This window comes from Ailuropoda melanoleuca, chromosome 17, assembly GCF_002007445.2.
Source record: "Ailuropoda melanoleuca isolate Jingjing chromosome 17, ASM200744v2, whole genome shotgun sequence".
In the NCBI taxonomy this organism is placed as follows: domain Eukaryota; kingdom Metazoa; phylum Chordata; class Mammalia; order Carnivora; family Ursidae; genus Ailuropoda; species Ailuropoda melanoleuca.
Window position 1 is genome coordinate 10,086,283 of NC_048234.1, and position 21,378 is coordinate 10,107,660.

A 21,378-nucleotide genomic window follows, 5' to 3' on the forward strand; every position below is an offset into this window, starting at 1 on the left:
CTCCACCTCCCGCGGCCCAGTTAGACCCTTCCACGGAGCCCCCAAGTTCCTCAGAGCTGAAAAAAGGACCCCCAAAAATCAGTTCCCCTCTCTGCCAGGCGACCCTTCCCCTCCCTTAGGAAAAAGTAGGAAAATTATATGGCGGATGGATTTGAGTTAAGGGGACCTTCCTCGAAAGCTCTCGAAACTTCCTTGCGACGCCGGCGCTGATTGGTGAAGCGTGTGAAGGCGAGGCCAGCGCTGATTGGTGGGAGACGCGGCCGCTCGGTTGTTGCTGGGCTTCCAGCTGGGGTAGGTGAGCTCCGACGTTGCTAAGTAACTCAGTGCGCGTGCGCCACAAAGGCGCGCCTTTGAGAGAGAGGCGTACTTCCGGCCGGGGAGGGAGGAGGGGTAGTTTGCTCCCGCCTCCGAAATCCAAACCCCTCTAAGTCTTAGGTTTTTACGGACTTAGGTGAGGAAAAAGGGTCCTCCGCGGCAACTTTCCCGGGAAGGCCGCCCCGGTTCTGGTTCGGAGGCGCCCAGGAGCGGCGCGGCCCGCTGCTGTTTTTTGTCAGTGTTTGCCGTGGAAGCACACCCCCACCCCCATCTTTAACGCGAGCCCGTCCTGGCTGGTTTTATTTTTGCACTTGGTTATAGCAGAGCGAAGGAGCTCTAATGACACTTTTTTAGAGTCAGGAATGTTTTTGTCCTTTTCGATTCCCACAAGGGCTTCGCGCTAGGCTGGTGGCGGGATCGGGGTGGGGGGGGGCTGGCCTTGGGCCGCGGAGGCCCGGAGAGGCGAGGCTCGTGCTCCCGGTGACGACGGTGGCGGGCTGAGGTCTGGCTCCGGCGAAACCTGCAGTCTCTCTCCCTCCTGGCTGTCTCCCTGAACTCTGGTTGGGAAAAAAAGAGCTGCGGATCAGGAAGCCGAAAACCCGCTTTGGGAGACGAGGAAATTCGTGTCCGAGAAAATAGTGTTTCTCCCATAAACGTGTTTGTTGTCCAAGCGACAGTAAAGGTGGAGTTTCCCAGCTACGACCCCTCTGGCTGGTTTCCCTAAGCCCTGGGCGTGGCCCCCTGTCCCGCCAGGATGATAACCCCAGGAACGTGAGTAAGGCAGGGGCGTTGGGATCTCGGTGACACGTGGCCCAGAGTCTGAGTCATTGAGCCAGGGGAGTAAATAAACATGCAGACGGCTGTTTGTGGCGTAATACCAACCTTCCTAAGTAAGGAGTCGTTTGAGGATTAGCACGTTAATGCAAATCAGCTACATACCACTTAGAAAAGGTCGTCAGTCATTAAAATGCAGCATTTCTAAGCATCGCATTAAAAAAAACGATGTCAATGAGTTTACATGTAAATGAATTAAAACGTGGTAACATCTATTGAACAACAAAGAGATAGACATAAGTTTTTTTAAGGTAATTTTGGACTTGGAGGTTTCTGGTGAAAGGTTTCTTTTTAAAAAAGTATGAATTTTCATTTTTGTGAAACTAACAATGAGTCTGAGCTTGTGTCACCCAACTAGAGGTTGAGTGGTAGAATAATCTAGAATAGAGCTCTCCTGATGGATAGGATGACTTCATTCGGGGGTTCTAGCAACTGCCAGAACCAAGTTAGTCATACAGCTTCCTGGTTTAATGTTTTCCCAAAGTGGGACATTTGGTAACCTCAACAAAGCAAAATGTTTTCAGAAGGAAGACAAGTGCTGTCCTCGTAAAACAAGGTGAATTTTTTATGGTCTGTTTATAAGTGAACATTTTCATAATAACGTCATTTCTGGTAGTAAATTGTAAAAGATAATTTGAAAACAAATTAGAGAATAGAAAAACAAAATTCCAAAGACCAGGAATTTGGTAATTTAGTACAATACTTGGAATTGTCTTCAATATGTGTTTGTTCATGAATGAAGTGCAATTTTACCTTTTGTTCAATTGAGGAAAAAAACACCCCAATTTCATGACAGCTTCAGGTACCAAAATACAGAGCAAAAAGCCAGCATTTATTCTCCATAGGCAAATGTTTTTTGCCTAGGCAGTTCCTTTGAAAAAAAATGAAGATTCTAAGTAATTTCACTTGGCTAGATGTCTTTTAATAAGAATCTGTGAGAAAACTGTGCTTCCAATGATAAATTCACAGTTGTTTTCGTGACATTATCTGATATTTAAAATATGGAGTTAATCGGTGGTTGGTCATTTCCTCGTTTGGCTATTTATCGCGATAGAATTGTGAGACTCCTGATTGATTACCAGTAAGTTAGAAACTTTAATACTGGATGTCCAAATGAACACAGGGAAAAATTCTGTATTGTCTTTACATTTGGGCCTTAAAATTATGAAATCTGTCCAATAAAACATAGCTATTTTAAAATGTTTATTATGGAATATTACATAAATGAAAGTTGAAGATAATATAACCAACACCATGTAATCAACACCGAACTTTATTAAATCTGACGATTTCATTATTTTGCTTCCGCTTTTTTTCTGGCAAAAAAAATACTATAAAATTTATCATCTTTCCTTTTTTTTTTTTTTTTTAAAGATTTTATTTATTTATCTGAGAGATAGAGACAGCAGCGAGAGAGGGAACACAAGCAGGGGGAGTGGGAGAGGAAGAAGCAGGCTCATAGCAGAGGAGCCTGATGTGGGGCTCGATCCCATAACGCCGGGATCACGCCCTGAGCCGAAGGCAGACGCTCAACCGCTGTGCCACCCAGGCGCCCCTATCATCTTTCCATTTTTAAGTGTACAGTAAGTGGTATTAATTATATCTCACATTATTGTGTTATAGATCTCTAGAAATTTTTCATTTTTTTAAAAAATATTTTATTCGTTTATTTGACAGAGAGCAGAGGGAGCCGCAGAGGGAGAGCAAGAAGCAGGCTCTCTGCTAAGCATGGAGCCCGTTTCGAGGCTTGATCGGATGAAGACCTAGGCGGAAGGCAGACGCTCAACTGAGCGACCCAGGTGCCTCTAGAACTTTTTCATCCCGTAAAACAGAAACCCTATACCCATTTAACAACTACTCCCCATTTTTCCCCACCCCCAGGCTCTGGTAACCTCTATTCTACCTTCTATTTCTATGATTCTGACTTCTTTAGATACTTATAAAAGTGGATTCATACAGTATTTGTTTTTATTTGGCGACTGGCTTATTTCATTTAGTATAATGTCTTCAGGGTTCATCCATACATGTGACAAATGTCTTTGTTTTTTAAGGCTAATAGCCCATTGTATGTATGTACCACATTGTGTGTATTTATTAGTCTAAGGAAATTGGGGTCTCTTCCACGTTTTGGCTGTTGTGAATAATGTCGCAATGACTATGGGTGTGCAAATATCTCTCTGAGATCCTGCTTTCAGTTCTTTTGGATATATACTCAGAAGGGGGATTGCTGGATTATATGGTAATAGTGTTTTTAATTTTTTGAGGAATCTCCATACCATTTTCCATAATGGCTGCACCATTTTACATACCTACCAGCCATGTACAAGAGTTCCAGTTTCTCCACATCCTACCAATACTTGTTACTAATGGCTGTGAGGTGATATCTTATTGTGGTTTTGATTTGCATTTCCCTAATGATTTATTTTTTTATTTTTATTTTTTTTAAGATTTTATTTATTTATTTGAGAGAGATTGAGAGAGAGCCTGAGAGGGGGAAGGGTCAGAGGGAGAAGCAGACTCCCCACTGAGCAGGGAGCCCGACGTGGGGCTCAATCCCGGGACTCTGGGATCATGACCTGGGCTGAAGGCAGACGCCCAACCGAGTGAGCCATCCAGGTGCCCCTATTTTTTTATTTTTAAATAATTATAGATCTACAGGAAGTTGCCAAAATAGTATAGAGAGGTCTTATTATACCCTTCATCTAATTTTCCCCAAAGGTAATGATGTGGAAATGTTGGGGTTTGGAGCACACGGTCAAGAAAGAATTGTTGGGGGCGCCTGGGTGGCACAGCAGTTAAGCGTCTGCTTTCGGCTCAGGGTGTGATCCCGGCGTTACGGGATCGAGCCCCACATCAGGCTCCTCTGCTAGGAGCCTGCTTCTTCCTCTCCCACTCCCCCTGCTTGTGTTCCCTCTCTCGATGGCTGTCTCTATCTGTCGAATAAATACATAAAATCTTTAACAAAAAAAAAAAAAAGAATTGTTGAGGCGTCTTCGGTGCAGAAAGATGGTTTTATTAAAGCATAGGGAGGGGACCCATGGGCAGAAAGAGCTGCACTCGGGTTGTGACTGATTATAAACTTTCAAGTTTGGAGGGGTTAGGGAAGCATAAGTCTCTAAAGAATTTTGGAAGCAAGGTTTCCAAGACCTTGAGGGGTCTAGGTGTTGTTAGGAAAAGGTCCTTTATTACTGCTCAGTGAAACCTTAGTCATGAGACACTTCAGATGTGAATCAGCGGGCCACATGCTTGGAGGATGATTGCTAACATGTATCTCGGGGAGTGGACATCAAGGAAGTTTCCAAAGGAATTTCTGTCTGTTTAAAGTAGACTTACAGGACCCTGGAGAGTCGGGCTAAGATTGCTTTTTGCCTTTAGCGAAGGGTCAACATCGAAGCCACTGAGCTCCCAGAGGAGTGTTACTCTGCCTGTTTCAAGGACTTGTCAGTGGGCTGCAAGTGGTAAGGAAATTTAATTTTTCTTTTGCCTTTGTTTGCCATATCAGTAGCACCTTCCATAACTCTAGCACAGTATCAAAAGCAGGAAAAGAAGAGTACAATCTGCAGACCTCATTCAGATTTCAGCAGTTTTACATGTACTTTAGTGTCTGTGCAGTTTTATTACTTGGGTAGATTCATGTAACCATCACCAGGATCAAGACACAGAACTGTTTCATCACAGGGATCCCTCCGGCTACTACTTTATGGTCACAAGCTTCTCCCACCCCTTACCCCCAAGCCCAGGCAACCACCACTCTGTTCTGCATCTTTATTTTCCTTCCCTTATGTTCCTCTGTTTTGTTTTGTTTTTTTTAAAGATTTTATTTATTTATTCAACAGAGATAGAGACAGCCAGCGAGAGAGAAAACACAAGCAGGGGGAGTGGGAGAGGAAGAGGCAGGCTCATAGCGGAGGAGCCTGATGTGGGGCTTGATCCCATAACACCGGGATCACGCCCTGAGCCGAAGGCAGACGCTTAACCGCTGTGCCACCCAGGTGCCCCCCTCTGTTTTATTTCTTAAATTCCACGTATGAGTGAAATCATATGGTATTTCTTTCTCTATTTCACTTAGCATAATACTCTCTAGCTCCATCCATGTCATTCCAAATGGCAAGATTTCATTCTTTTTGATGGCTGAGTAGTAGTCCATTGTACGTATATACCACATCTTCTTTGTCCATTCATCAGTTTATGGGCATTTGGGGTCTGCCCATACTTTGGCTATTGTTGATAATGTTCTGCATCCTTGTAATGTTGTTATTCTGAGAATGATGGAATTGCTCAGTATGTAACTTTTTTTTTTTTTAAGATTTTATTTATTTGACAGAGAGAAAGCACAAGCAGGTGGAGTGGCAGGGAGAGGGAGAGGGAGAAGCAGACTTCCTGCTGAGCAGGGAGCCCTATGCGGGGCTCGATCCCAGGACCTTGGGATCATGACCTGAGCCGAAGGCAGACGCTTAACCGACTGAGCCACCCAGGTGCCCCTCAATGACATTTTAAACTTTTATTTATTGTGTCTAATAAGTGAAATTTATTTGCTATCAGGTCAAAGAACAATAGCCAGACAAAAGGTGAAGATGGTTTTATAAGTTGATGTGTTGTTTTTGTGAGCTGTGGGAACATTTCAACATAGATTAGACTTATTGTGTGAGCTGTCTTGGAAGCAGCCCTTTGCCCCATTTTGGTTGGTTAATACATCTTCTAATACATAATACAATCTCTGATACATAAAGGAATTTCCCTACCTCACATTTGAAATGCACCAAACATGCATGTGAAGTTAGCCTTTACATTAATCAGTTCTCATTGGTATATATTTACTATAACAGATTTATATTCATTATAATAATTTTCTCCAAGCAACTATTTCTGGGCACTGTATGCTCTTGAAGTTTGAGTTGTGAGGCAAGAAAAAAACACTGGGTCTGCTAGTTCATTCATTCATCCAGTAGACATTTGTTGAGCAATTTCTGGGTGTAGGAGGCATTGGGATTGCTGAGTGGGACAGGACATGGGGTCCACCCAAGAGAGTCCTGGTCTTAGTGCCACTAAAGGGGTTGTGATGAGGACTTAGAGTGTCTACCTCAGAGAGCTGTAGGATTCAATGAGTTCATGTACATGAAGAGGTGAGAAGAAAGCCTAGCACATAGGGAGTGCTTGGTAAATGTTAGCTACGATTATCAATCTTGAAAGGCAAAAGGACTTAGTGGTTAAAATATAAACTGAACTGTCTGGGTTGAAATCCTGACTGCCATTTACTCATTGTGTAACTGTGGACGAATTATGTAACTTCTCTGGGCCTCTGTTTCTTCATCTGTATTGTAGAGATAGTAAAAATCTCTTGCTCATAGAAGTTTCGAGGATTACAAATGGACCTGCCTCATAAAGTTGAGTATACCGGTGAAGTGCCCAGAATAGTGCCTGGCATGTAGAAAGCACTCAATAAATGCTAGCTGTATTAAAGAAAAGGGGAAGTACATACAGACTTCCGTGGAGGCACAGAGGAGGAAGGAGCAGTCTAGCGCTTGGTGGAGGGTGGGAGAGGAACCTAAAGGTTTCAATGGAGGTATTATTTAGAAACCCAATCACCAGGAGTAGGATGTTCGGGAGGCAGCAGGTGAAAAATGAGAAGGCATGGTGTGTTGAAATAGTGGGGTAGCTGTGCATGTCTGGGATTTAGGGTGCCTACATGTGGGCCTGTGTTTTGGGAAATGAGGCTGGAGAAGCAGGCAGAGCTCAACTGTCCAGCAACCTCTGTACCTTCCGCCAGACTGGCCATCCAAGCTTTTTCTCACCTCTGGACCTTGTACTTGATGTTTCCCTTGCCTAGAACCCTTCCCATGGCCATTTCTTTGTCATAATTTAAGCAGTATAAACGTCACCTCCTCAGAAAGGCCGCCTCTGCCATCCACCCCTGCTCCCACAACTCAATCACAGCACCCTGGTTACTTAAGAACAATTTCATGTTTACCCAATTCGTAATTACATTGCTCACATGTTTGTTTGTTTAATCTCTGTTCATCTCCCTACTAGAATAGAAATCCATGAGGGTACAGGCCACCTCTCTCCAGTTTGTCACCATACCTCCACACTGAGTCAGCTCACATAGAGCCTGATACACAGTCAGTGCTCGGTAAATATTTGTTGAAAGAATGAGTGACTAGTGACTTGCCTTATTATGCCAAGGACTTCAGATCTTTTGGGTAGGTGTTTTGTATGAGATTGACATGATCGGATTTCTTCTGTAGAATGATAACCTGGTGACATCATAGCAGGTGGTTAGAAGGGAGATGAGCTCAGAGACCCGGATCGTTGAGATGGTGGCAGCTGTCCAAGCAGGAAATGATAAGCATCTGTGAGTAGACCAAGTCAACACAGTCCTGCATCCCTAAAGAAAACGGGAAGAAAGAACTGATAAATTCAAATACAAACTGAGCGTTGTTTGGTTGTACTTGATCTTGTTTCAGAAAAGAGCAGAGAGGACTGACTTAAATGTCCTTACAAAATTAACAGATAAGAAAATGTAGAAACTTACAACAAAAGAGGAAAGAGAAAATGAAGTTAGGAATGAGAGGAGTATACAACATGCTGGCGTTAAAGTCTGTCTCTGCTAGAGGCGGGCTGTAGGGTTACTGTTTTGTTGGTTTTTTTCCCCAGACAGTGTGGAGAGAGATAATTACGTAAGTTCATGTGATTAGAAAAATTGTGGTATATCCATACGGTGGAGTGCTACTCAGAAATAAAAGGAAATGAGCCATCGAGACACATAACAACATGGATGAATCCCAAGATAATTCTAGAAAATGCAAACTAATCTATCAAGAGGGAAGGCAGATCAATGGTCACTTCGGGATGGAGGCAAGAAGAAGGAATGGGGTGGGATGGGTTAACAAAGGCAGGAGAAACTCTGGGCGGGGGTGAGAGAAATGTTCACTATCTTGATTTTGGTGCTTGTCTCATGGGTATAAGCATATATCCAAACTTACCAATTTATGTAGTTTAAATATGTGCAATTGATCATGCATCATTTGTACCTCAGTAAAGTTAAATTAAGCAAACATCTGGCAAAGCAATCCCTGAGATAGCTCAGGTAAATCCTTGATGAGCATGAAGGTGTCTCAGGAAGGAAAGGAGACTGATTCCAGCGGTAAAAAAAAGTTTAAAAATGGTTCTTAAAAAATAAATGTTAGCGTCTCCTTTTATAAAATTTAGTGACAGCACAATAGATCCTCTCTGTTTGAATTTATTTGACCCCAAAAGGAACCTAAAGAACAGGTTCCTTAATTACTTTGGAATTAAGAACTGCCCTTTGAATCCAAACAGATCTGTTGTCAGAGGACGTGTCACAAGACATTAATAGTAATGAACGTGTGATGACCAAAGGTCACCTTAAGTAATGAATGCCTGAAACAGGACATGCGCCTTTCCGTGTTTTCTTAATCCTGTGAGACATGTAAGATATGCTCCCTTGCATTGCTGTGTGTGTGTTAAGAGGGAGAACTTCCCATATGCACATTTAATGATCACATTTAAGGTTCTGGAGACTCTTATCTATACCACCTCTAGAAGAGGGTATATATAGCAGATTTTTAAAAATAGCTAATCAAAATCGAAGTAATTTACACATTTCTGAGTGTGTGTATGTTTGTGCATCTTAGAGCACACAGAACTGCTTACCATAAAGTGAAAATGATTACAGTTTTCTTGATTGTTGTGCCAGGCCCTATGCTTAGCATTGTATCCCTTAATCTTACCGACAGAGTAACTTCCCAAAGTAAATGCTGTGATTATGCCCATTTTTTAAATACTCGGGGAAAAAATAGGTAAGTGGCCTCTAGTCACATGGCTAAGAAGTGGCAGAAGTGAGATTTCAACCCAGGTTTGCCTGACTGCAGAGCCCTCTTAATCTCTGTGCTGATTGTCTCCTGCGGTCCTTTATGGTTTCTAGATACAGGCTACAAATTCAGTGCTAAGCTAACCTAAGTGGCCAAAGCAAAGAGGAGAACACAGTTAGGCATATATCACACGTCCTGAAGATTCAGACAAATTGATTTGTTCAAGAGAAACAGAGCTTGTTCTGAGGCAAATGTATAGGTTATTAGAAAGAGTATACTCTGGGGGCACCTGGGTGGCTCATTTGGTTAAGCATCTGACTTCGGCTCAGGTCCTGAGCCCAGGGTCCTGGGGTCGAGCCCCGCATCAGGCTCCCTGCTCAGTGGGGAGTCTGCTTCTCCCTCTCCCTCTGCCCCTACCCCCTCCTCGTGCTCTCTCAAATAAATAAGATCTTTATTTAAAAAAAAGAGAGAGAGTATATTCTGTGCTGAGTGGATAAAGCTCTCTGTTGGAGAGAATCAGGATTTTGCTACACTAAGATGGATAAGTTCTGGAGTTCTGTCTAATGTGGAACATGTTGATGAGAGTTAACAGTACTCTATTGTACCCTTGAAAGTTGCTGAGAGTAGGTCTTAAATCATCTTAATCATCATAAGTTACCATGTTCTATACCTTACACTTATGCAATGTTATTTGTGGATTATATCTCAGCTGGAGAGAAAAAAAAGAATTTTACTACAGTGATTACCTGTGCTGGCCCTTGATAGAGACTTGGACCCCGCTGATCTGTGAGGGTCCAACCCAGCTGGTCCAAAGTCTCAGATGGTGTGGCTTGGAACAAAGGAAACCTTTTATCTGGACGAAGCTGGGCCACGTATGCCCTGTGCTCAGTCCACCATCAATACTGTGTCAGAAGCAGACTTTGTAAGGATGTGATAGCTAAGAATTGCTCCAGGAATAATCCAAATTTCCTCATATTTAAGGTTGTCTTCAGTCGTACCCCCCAGAGATATTCGCCCAACCAGTCCTCTGTGACCCCAGCCTACAGCAGGGTTGAACAACTTGGTGTCTGTCCTCAAGTTGCTCAACATCCAGGTAAATAGAAAACATGTAAATGACTCTAATACCATACGAGAAACACTGTGATGGAGGAGCTTATATAAAGGCTCTACCAGCCACAGCTGGCAGGAATGAGGGAAGTTTTCCTTGGGCAGATGCATGAGTTGGATTCACCAGGATGTCCAGGTCAAGTTGAAACCTCCCAGCTCAGACACACAGCCCCAGTGCAGGCTGATACCCGTATAGGTAGCCACAGGCTTTGAGGTCTCATTTATTGGGAGGCGTTCCTGATCTCACCATTGTTGGACTCCCTAGCCCTGCGGGAGATGGTTTTTCTGGTGCGTCTTCTGTGTTCAGACCTCCCAGCCCCAAGCCAAGCACTGTAACATCAGAATTGGCATGTTCCTTTGCTGGAGAATCCCAGAATTCCAATTACATCACTCACGGCCTGTCACTCCTTGCTTCCTGTTATACCTAGAGTAAGCTCCAGATTCCTCACCATGGCCTACAGGCCCAGCACGGCCAATGCATACCTCCTTCTGCACCTGAGCCACCTCCACATCCTCTTCAGTCACTTTAATCCTGCCAGAACAACCTTCCTTCCGTCTGGTGGACCCGCCAAGTTCATGCTCATTGTAGGGCGTGTGCTATTCCTCGGGTTGGACTGTGTTGCCCCTTTTCTCACCTACTTGGGGAGGAAGAAATTTTCCTCTATCCAAGGCTATAGCTGACTAAGAAGTAAATTTACACGAGACAGATTAACAGGAGAAAATCAAATTTTGTTTTGCCCCTATGGGGAATCCACATAGACATGTTTCCATTGAGAAAATAAAGACTTTATTTATTTTATTTTATTATTATTTTTTTAAATTTTATTTATTCATTTGACAGAGATAGAGACAGCCAGTGAGAGAGGGAACACAAGCAGGGGGAGTGGGAGAGGGACAAGCAGGCCTCCAGTGGAGGAGCCTGATGTGGGGCTCAATCCCAGAACTCCGGGATCACGCCCTGAGCAGAAGGCAGACGCTTAAGGACTGAGCCACCCAGGCGCCCCTATTTATTTATTTTTTAAAGATTTTATTTATTTATTTGACAGAGAGACAGCCAGCGAGAGAGGGAACACAAGCAGGGGGAGTGGGAGGAAGAAGCAGGCTCCCAGTGGAGGAGCCTGACATGGGGCTCCATCCCAGAACGCCGGGATCACGCCCTGAGCCAAAGGCAGGCGCTTTTTTCTTTTTTTTTTTTTTTAAAGATTTTATTTATTTATTTGACAGAGAGACAGCCAGTGAGAGAGGGAACACAAGCAGGGGGAGTGGGAGAGGAAGCAGGCTCCCAGCGCAGAAGCCTGACGTTAGGAAGCCTGATGTGGGGCTCAATGCCAGAATGCCCGGATCATGCCCTGAGCCGAAGGCAGACGCTTAACGACTGCGCCACCCAGGTGCCCCTATTTATTTATTTTTAAAAGAGTTTATTTATTTGTTAGAGAGAGTGAGAGAGAGCGCACAAGCAGGGGGAGCTGCAGGCAGAGGGAGAAACAGGAGCTGGACGCTGGACTGGATCCCAGGATCCTGGGATCATGACCTGAGGCAAGGGCAGATGCTTAACCTACTGAGCCACCCAGGCTTCCCATGAATAAAATCTTAAAAAAAAAAAAAAGATTGTTTTAAATGAATAGTGTTAGAGCAATTGGATACCCATAAGCAAACAGACCTTGGCCTCACACCAGAATTAACTCAAGACAGATCATAGACCTAAATGTAATGAAAAACTTTAAATCTTCTGGAAGAAAACAAAAAACTTTTGTGACCCTGGGTTAGGTAAATTTCTTATAATACCACAAATGTAATCCATAAGATATTGGCAAATCAGAATTAATTAAATCAATCTGCCCATCCAAATATGGATGACATATTTGCAGATAGGACTCCAAATCATTGGGTGGGGCACCTGGGTGGCTTAGCCAGTTAAGCAGCTGCTTTCAGCTCAGGTCATGATCTCAGGGTTCTGGGATCGAGTCCTGCATCAGGCTTCCTGCTCTGCCACCCTCCAACTCATGCTCTCTCTCTCTCAAAAAAAAAAAAAAAAAAAAAAAAAAGTAAAATATTTAAAAAATAAAATTAGTGGGTGCTTAAATACTATTTTTCCTGGGAACTCTTTAGGGATTGGGACAACTTGGATCGAGTTGTTATTGAAATGGATAAGCACTAGCCAAATATTTCTAACACTTTATTTTTATTCATTTATTTTAAGATTTTATTTATTTGAGAGAGAGCGTGCTGCACAAGATGGGGGAGGGGCAGAAGGAGAAGCAGACTCCCCACTGAGCAGGGAGCCTGACACAGGGCTAGATCCCACGATACTGAGATCGTGACCTGAGCTGAAGTCAGGTCATGAGCTGAGCTGAAGGGAGACACTTAACCGACTGAGTCACCCAGATGCCCATTTTCTTTTTTTTAATTGAAGATTTAGTTAGTTTATTTAAAGAACGTCTGTGAGGGGGTCGGGGAGCAGAGTGAGACAGAGAATCTTAAGTAGACTCCTCTCTAAGTTCAGAGCCCTACGTGGGGCTTGATCTCAAGACCCTGAGACCATGACTTCAGTGGAAACCAAGAGTCAGACATTTACCCAGTGGAGCCACCCAGGCGCCCCATCAATTTATTTTTATTTTTTAAATTTTTATTTATTTAAGAGAGAGGGAGAGAGCGTGCGGGAGCAGGAGGGAAGGGCAGGCACCCCTTTAAAAATTTATTTAAATTCAAGTTAGTTGGGGCGCCTGGTGGCACAGCGGTTAAGCATCTGCCTTCGGCTCAGGGCGTGATCCCGGCGTTATGGGATCGAGCCCCATATCAGGCTCCTCTGCAATTGAGCCTGCTTCTTCCTCTCCCACTCCCCCTGCTTGTGTTCCCTCTCTCACTGGCTGTCTCTCTGTCGAATAAATAAATAAAATCTTAAAAAAAAAATAAATTCAAGTTAGTTAACATATAGTATTGGTTTCAGGAATAGAGTTTAGTGATTCATCACTTAAATAAACACCCACTGTTCATCCCAACAAGTTCCCTCTTAATACCCATCACCTGTTTAGTCCATTCCCCCACCCATCTCCCCACCAGCAACCCTCGGTTTGTTCTCTATAGTTAAGAGTCTCTTATTACTCATTTATTTTTAAATCATATTTTAAAGATTTTTAAAAAATGTTTTTCATCTATTTATTTGACAGAGAGAACACCAGCTGGGGGAGGGACAAAGGGAGAGGGAGAAGCAGGATCCCTGCTGAGCAGGGAGCCAGACTGGGTGCTCAATCCGCTCAATCCCAGGACCCCGGGATCGTGACTTGAGCCAAAGGCAGACAGTCAACCAACTGAACCACCAGGGGCTGGGGGGGCAGCGATCTAGTTTTAATTGTAGTCACATATCGAAGGATAGTTAGAAGAAAGGTAGGCAGGGACAAAGGTGTCCCCCCCCCCAAGAGGAAACTACCCTTACAAGGATTTTATACCATCCTGAGAGGAGCCCTCCACCCTTTCCCACGTGACAACCTGATTGTATGACAGGAGCAGGGAGAGTTAATCGGATTAAAATAGCCTGCCAACAAGCCCATAAAACCCCCTGGACTTAGAAACTCCCTTGGCAACCCTCTTGGGTCCCCTCCCTCTTCAGGAACTTTGTACTATTGCTCAATCAACTTTGCTTTGTTGCCCACCACTCTTCGCCTGGGCTACCTCTTCATTCTTCAAAGAGGCGTGACCAAGAGCCTTGGGCACTAGAAGGAAAAATCCTGTAACAATGTGACCAGCGGCTTCCATAATGGATGGCCCAGATCCAGGTGTAAATGACCTAGAAGAGGAAATAGGCTGGAATAAACACAAAAAGTCGCTCAATCAGATTGATAATCAGCAATACACAAATTCAAACCGTGACAAGATATCATGTGACAGCCTCCAAATGGACAGAAAATAAAAAGTCAGACAATATCCATTGTTGGATATAGTGTGGGGCTACAGGAACTCTCACCCACTGTGGTGAGGGTATAAATTGTTACAACCCCTTTGGAAAATAAAATTACACAGTGCATTTCCTACATCTGGCAACTCCACTTCTGTTAAAAAGAAAACCAAGGTCCCAAATGGGGACGCTAATGCCAGGCCATGTCACTAAACTGGGGTTTAATACCCAACCCAACTACAGTCTCAACCTCCTCCAGAAATGTAGTCTTAGCTAGAAATCAGGAATTTTCGGGTCAGCACCAATGAGGTAATCTTGTCACATGTCAATCTTTCCACTCCCGAACCCACCCCAGGAAAGGAAGATGAAGGTAATCCACGTAATAAGATCCCTGCCTTTCTTGCCAAGGGAAGGTGAACCTGCCTGAAATAATACTTTCTTTTCTTTGGCCAATGGTCTTTTCCATTTTGTATAGCTCCTGGGAGCTGCCCTCCGCTTGCTAGATGGGATGCTGCCAGATTCCGGAATTGATTGATAAAGCCAATTAGATCTTTAAAATTTACTGGGTTGAATTTTTGTTATTTAACAATTCAATTATTAGAGAAGAAAAATTGTCTTAAACTTGGCATGTGGGGTGATGTTAATTCACAGCCCCCTCTGGGATGCTAGTAGCATTGCTGATAAAATAAGCAATTTTATGATAGATTATAATAAAATTACAATTTCTTCTGAGAAACTACCCATCTACTAAAGTTGACTGTCAGCTATCAGTCAGGAGTCTAAAGATTATTGATTGATTTAAAAGCAGGCTCCATGCCCAATGTGGGACTTGAACTCACAACCTTGAGATCAAGAGTCACATGTTCTATGATTGAGCCAGCCAGGCACTCCCAAGAGTTTAAAGATCTTTAATGAGACATTTCTTTTGTATACAATCTAATGATGATTGCTATGATGTGATCTATCATAAGAAATTGGCCTTAGTCCCAGCTCCTATCACAGCGCTCTTAAAACCCTTGGAATTTTCTAAGTGGTCAGAGTGATAAAGATGCCTTTTGTTATTCATAACAAGCTCCTTTCAACCAACCCCAGAGTTTATGTTAATGAGATTCAGGTAGGAAAGAACGTTAGGGTTCGAAGCCAACAGCCAAGAAAGAATTCTTGAGACGTCTTTGGTGCAAAAAGGTGGTTTTATTAAAGCACAGGGACAGGGGGCGCCTGGGTGGCACAGCGGTTGAGCGTCTGCCTTCGGCTCAGGGCGTGATCCCGGAGTTATGGGATCGAGCCCCACATCAGGCTCTTCTGCTATGAGCCTGCTTCTTCCTCTCCCACTCCCCCTGCTTGTGTTTCCTCTCTCGCTGGCTGTCTCTCTCTCTGTTGTATAAATAAATAAAATCTTTAAAAAAATAAATAAATAAAGCACGGGGACAGGACCCGTGGGCAGAAAGAAGTGCACCGGGGTCATGAGGAATGGCCCATTATATACTTTCAAGTGGAGGGGGGGTTAGGGATAGCATAAGTCTCTAAGGAATTTTGGAAGCAAGGTTTCCAAGGACCTTGAAGGGGCTAGGTATTGTTGGGAAAAGGTCATTTATTAACGTCTAATAAAACCTTAGTCAGGAGACCCTTCAGATGCATATCAGTGGGCCATATGCTTGGGGGATGATTGCCAACACGTATCTTGGGGGGTGGTTAGAGATAAAGGAAATTTCTAAAGGAAGTTTATATGTTAAAGTAGACTTACAGGATCCTGGGGAGGGGGGCGGGGCGTTCAGGGGCCAGGGTTGCCTATTAACATTGAAGCAGTTGAGTTCCTAGAGGAACGTCACTCTGCCTGCTTCAAGGACTTGTCAGTGGGCTGTAGGTAGTACGGAAATTTGATAATTTAATAATTTGTTTTCTGCCTTTGTTTCCCACATCAAGGTGACTTTTGGAAAACCCCTAAATTGGGGGGCTGATTGCATGGAAACCAACCATGTTGGAAGGTTGCAAATTTTAGCCCTACTTCCCCATCCCCGGGAAGGGGAGAGAGACTGGAGGTTGAATTAATCATTAATGGCAAATAACTTCATTGATCATACCTATGTAATGAAGCCTCTATAAAAATCCCTAAAGTCATGGGGTTTGGAGACCACCTGGTTGGTGAACACTTGGAGGTGGGAGAGTGGTGTGCCCAGGGGGTTTCAGAAGCTCTGCACTTTTACCTACCTTGCCCAATGCATTTCTACCATTTGGCTATTCCTGAGTTATAATCCTTTGTAATGAACTGGTAATCTAGTAAGTATATTGTTTTTTGTGTTTTTTTTAAGTATACTGTTTTTCTGAGTTCTGAGAGCTGACCTAAGAAGTTAATCAAACCCCAGGAGGGGCTTGTGGGAACTTCTGATTTATAGCCAGTGGATCAGTACAGGCAACTTGAAGTTGGCATCTCACATGCGGGTGGGGAGCGGACTGCCTTGTGGCTGAGCTTTTTTTTTTTTTTTTTTCCTCTTTTTAGGATTTTATTTATTAGGGCACCTGGGTGGCTCAGTGGTTAAGCGTGATCCTGGCGTTCTGGGATCGAGTCCTGCATCAGGCTCCTCTACTGGGAGCCTACTTCTTCCTTTCCCACTCCCCCTGCTTGTGTTCCCTCTCTTTGCTGGCTGTCTCTCTCTCTCTGTCAAATAAATAAATAAAATATTTTAAAAAAAAGACTTTATTTATTTATTAGAGAGAGCACAAGCAGGGGGAGCGGCAGGCAGAGGGAATGGGAGGCTTCCTGTGGAGCAGGGAGCCCGATGCGGGGTTCAGTCCCAGGACCCTGGAATCATGACCTGAGCCGAAGGCAGACGCTTAACTGACTGAGCCACCCAAGGGCCCTGTTGTGGGTTAAGCTCTTAACCTATGGAATAACCCCAGTAGATGCTATCAGAATTGAGTTAAATTGTAGGACACCCAGCTGGTGTCAGGGAATTTCTTGGTATGGGAACCCCCACCCCATCTGGTGTCAGAAGTACTCAAGTAGTGAGAGTAAAGGAGAAACACAGAACATTTTTTTCCTTTATATTACCTAGTCATTTTTCTCCCTTTAGGTGTTTCTACCGAGAGAGAGATCTTTGACTTGGTTTGTCAGGAGTCTTTCTTATTACAGTAAGACCATAATAAAACCTTGATGTGTGCTCATAATTAAATTGTCTGAAGAGATTTGTATATCCTAGAGAAGGCTTTGCTCACGTGTGTAAGGAGATATGAACAAGAATGTTTATATCGGGCGCCTGGGTGGCTCAGTCGGTTAAGCATCTGCCTTTGGCTCAGGTCATGATCCCAGAGTCCTGGGATCAAGCCCCATGTTGGGCTCCCTGCTCAGCTGGGAGTCGTCTTGTCCCTCTCCTTCTGCCCTGCTTGTGCTCTCTTTCTCTGTCTCTCAAATAAATAAATAAAATCTTTAAAAAAAAAAGAAAAAAGAAATGGACATTGTGGAATGTTCGTACAATGGAATACCATACAACAAGGAACACATCATTTCTTTTTTTTATATTTTTTTTATTTATTTGACAGAGATAGAGACAGCCAGTGAGAGAGGGAACACAAGCAGGGGGAGTGGGAGAGGAAGAAGCAGGCTCATAGCGGAGGAGCCTGACGTGGGGCTCGATTCCAGAATGCCGGGATCATGCCCTGAGCCGAAGGCAGACGCTTAACCGCTGTGCCATCCAGGCGCCCCAGGAACACATCATTTCTAACTATACACATCACATGGACGAATCATGAAAGAATAGTCACAGAAGAATGCACACCATGTCATTTCATTTCTACAGACTTCAAAATGAGACAAGACTAAACATCACATATATTTTTAATTTTTATTTATTTATTTTTTTTTAGAGAGAGCTCATGTGAGCAGGGAGAGGAGCAGAGGGAGAGGGGGTTAAACAGGCTCCTTGCTGGCTCGACATGGGGCTCGATCTCATGACCCCGAAATCATGACCTGAGCCAAAATCATGAGTCCGACCCTTAACTGAGTGAGTCACCCAGGCGCCCCAAGACTAAGTATAATATTATTTAGATATACACATGTGTGATAAAGATTAGCAAGTTTGAGCCCCACGTTGGGTGTAGAGATTTAAAAAACGAATCAGCACAAAAGTTGGGAGGGTAGTTACCTCTTAGGGGGCCAGGAGGGGGATGTGAGAGAACAGCAGGGAAATTGATAAGGCTCCATTCCTGAAGCTAGTTGGACATTCTTTTTATTATTATCCGAACACTACACATACATTTTGTATGCTCATTAGCATAACAATAAAGAGTTTTAAAAATCACTCTTGCTATAGTGAGGGGGTAAATCAGGAGGGGGGTGGGGGAAGCAGAGAGTTCCTTTGGGAGGCTTTTGCCATAGCTGGGACTCCAGGAAGGGCAACGGATGTGGGAAGAAGTTTAGGGCAACCAAGGCTATTGCCCTTCCATGTGGAGTGAGCTACACCTGCTAGTCGTGGGCTGTTGCCTTCACTCAGTTTCTTGTCAGAAAACGTGGACAATAGCAGTGCTTGCCTCGTTGTGAGGATTATTAGACAAGATTAGACAAGATGTGCAAAGTGCCTCTCAGGGTAGCCGGGGTGCAGGGGTTCACGAGCCCCTGGGGCCGGGGCTCCCGAACAGACCAGACTCCACCACTCGCTGATGACAAAATCCAAAAGCACAGAGTCGAGTGGCGGTGAAACAAGAAAGGGATTTATTTCAGTGAGGTCAACGCCGCGAAGGCAGCGGACTAGCCCCTCAAAGAGTCTCGGAAGTGCTGAAAATACTCCCAGGTTCCACGTTGGTAGGGGGGTTATAGATATTAAGATAAGTATCAGCAGAGGAAGAAATCAGGTCTGTCCCACGAGCTGAGAAATTTGGGTGCTCCTCCTAGGGGTTGAGAGAGGACAGCATGGTCAGTCCACGCTAATCTCTGCCAAACGCGTCTCCCACTTGAGGGTAGCTGGAGTGTCTGCGGGCCTCTGAAGCCTGAGGGTACAAAATGGTGCCCTCGAGAGCGGTCTTGTGGCCGCTCCCGTCTGATCCGTACCGCACAGGGACTCCTGCTCCCTGGTGGCCAGTGTGGGTTCTGCACACTCCCAGGAGCTAAAGGACCCCCACTTCTGTGGGCTGGGGAGCAGTACCGGGAAGCTCAAGCAGAGACAAATCATCCCTGAAAAATACGTTTGCATACAGGGCACCGTTATTTACTCTCTTCTATATACTATATGCTTCTATATGCTTCTAGCAATTCTGTCCCAAATCATGGGAATGTATGCTTCAGAAAAAAGCAAATGAAATACACTATAATATTTTCAGATTCCGTTTATTTATTTTTACTATTTTTATTTTTTAAAGATTTTTATTTATTTATTTGAGAGAGAGAGAGGGAGCCCGATGCGGGACTCGATCCCCGGACCCCAAGATCAATGAGCTGAGCCGAAGGCAGACGCTTCACTGACTGAGCCACCCAGGCACCTCCAGATTTTTTTTTTTTTAATCCTGTACATATTTGCCCGGGTTATTTGTGTTTTCCCTTGGAGCTGAGACTTGTATGTGCTCTCCTTCTGTGAGCACATAACATACGGGATCTGTTTGTCCGCACCCTGAGTCACCAGAGACTTCATCGTGTTTGAGAGGGCCTGAGCTAGAACCAAAAATGCCCACTTAAAACAACTTTTAAAAGTCATGGTAAAATATACGAACATAGGGGCGCCTGGGTGGCTCAGTCGTTAAGCATCTGCCTTCGGCCCAGGCGGTGATCCCAGAGTCCTGGGATCGAGTCCCACATCAGGCTCCTCCACTGGGAGCCTGCTTTTTCCTCTCCCACTCCCCCTGCTTCTGTTCCCTCTCTTGCTGGCTGCCTCTCTCTATATCAAATAAATAAATAAAAGCTTTAATATATATATATATATATATATATACACACACACACACACACACACACACATAAATTTTTATTGTTTTAGCCACTTTGGGGTGTCCAGTTCAGTGGCATTAAGTACAGTGACGTGGTTGTGAAAGCATCAGCAGCATCCGTCTCCAGAACTCCTTCCATCTCCCCAGCGGAAACTCTGTCCTTATTAAACTCATTTCCTAGCAACCACCACTCTGCCTTCTGACTCTATGAATTGGACGACTCTAGGCACAAAAATGCCCACTTCTGATTTTCACAGATGTGTTCTTGTACTGTGAATCTGCTCTCATATTTTGTATCCACCATGGGAAAATTTGAGCTCTTCGCTTTATAGTTTTACTTGTGCTTTAAAAAATGTAGGAAGCACTTTTTTTTGCAGTAAAATATGCATAAGATTTACCATTTTAACTCTTTTCAAGGGCCTAATTCAGTGGCAGAAGTACAGTGTTGCACAACCATCTCCACTGTCCATGACCAGAAGTTTTCCATCATCCAGAGCGATACTCTGTCCCCATTACACAGTAAGACCCCATCTTCCCCGCCCCCCCAGCCCCTGGTAACCTCTCTTCTACTTTCTGTTTCTATGAATTTGAATCCAGGAAGAACTTTAAGGTCATTTCTGTTCTGTTTTTTTAAAAGGTTTTATTTATTTATTTGAGAGACAGAGAGAATGAGCAGGGCCAGAGGCAGAGGGAGAAGCAGGCTCCCCGCTGAATAAGGAGCCCAACGTGGGACCGATCCCAGAGTCCTGCCCAAAGGCAGATGCTTAACCCACTGAGTCACCCAGGCGGTCCATATTCTGTTCTTATTTTAAGTAAGTGCTACGCCCAGTGTGGGTCTTGAACTCATGAAGCTGAGATCAAGAGTCACGTGCTCTACCGACTGAGCCTGCCAGGCGCCCCAGTGTCATTTCTCGTAGGGAAAGTTGCTCGTGTTAGATTGGCTATAGGAGTGGCTAGGTTTTCCATTGTCTACATATGACGCTTTAGTTCAGGAAACAACCAATAATAAAAGTTATAATTTAGCAAGTCTCAACAAAGCCTACACAACCTCACAGATGCTACTATAGGGTTCAATAGCCAGAGATGATGAAAATACTTTCCAGTTAAGAGCCTAAGAAGGGTCCTGGCTGGCTTAGTGGGTGGAGCATGTGACTCTATCTCCAGGTCGTGAGTTCAAGCCCCGCATTGGTCCCTGAGCTTTCTTTAAAAAAAAAAAAAAAAGAGCTTAAGAGAACATATAAGATCCTGTGATACGTCTTTCAGTTGTTTCTGTGGTTGTACATTTCTAATGTATAAATGTGTGCTTTGTTTTCTTTTTTTTTCTTTATCAGGCTTGATAAACCTTGTTTTTATTTATCTTATCGACACCCAGATGATAATAATCATCATCATCATCATAATAAAGATACACACATACACACATCCTGGCAAAATTCCTGAAGTTCATGGGTAACAGGAGAAGTGTACAAGTTTTCACACTGAAGGAAG

General features: G+C 44.0%; 1 long non-coding RNA gene across 2 annotated transcripts; it reads left to right on the forward strand.

Annotated features, from left to right (window-relative positions):
• Positions 1-380: 380 nt before the first annotated feature.
• Positions 381-20,481, forward strand: LOC105238392. 2 transcript variants are annotated; one of them, XR_002143045.2, is made up of 5 exons: positions 381-1,086; positions 2,827-2,948; positions 4,525-4,607; positions 9,963-10,074; positions 20,308-20,481. It is a non-coding gene; the product is annotated as an uncharacterized LOC105238392 (long non-coding RNA). The 2 variants fall into 2 exon arrangements; XR_004621673.1 differs by lacking the exon at positions 9,963-10,074.
• Positions 20,482-21,378: the final 897 nt, after the last annotated feature.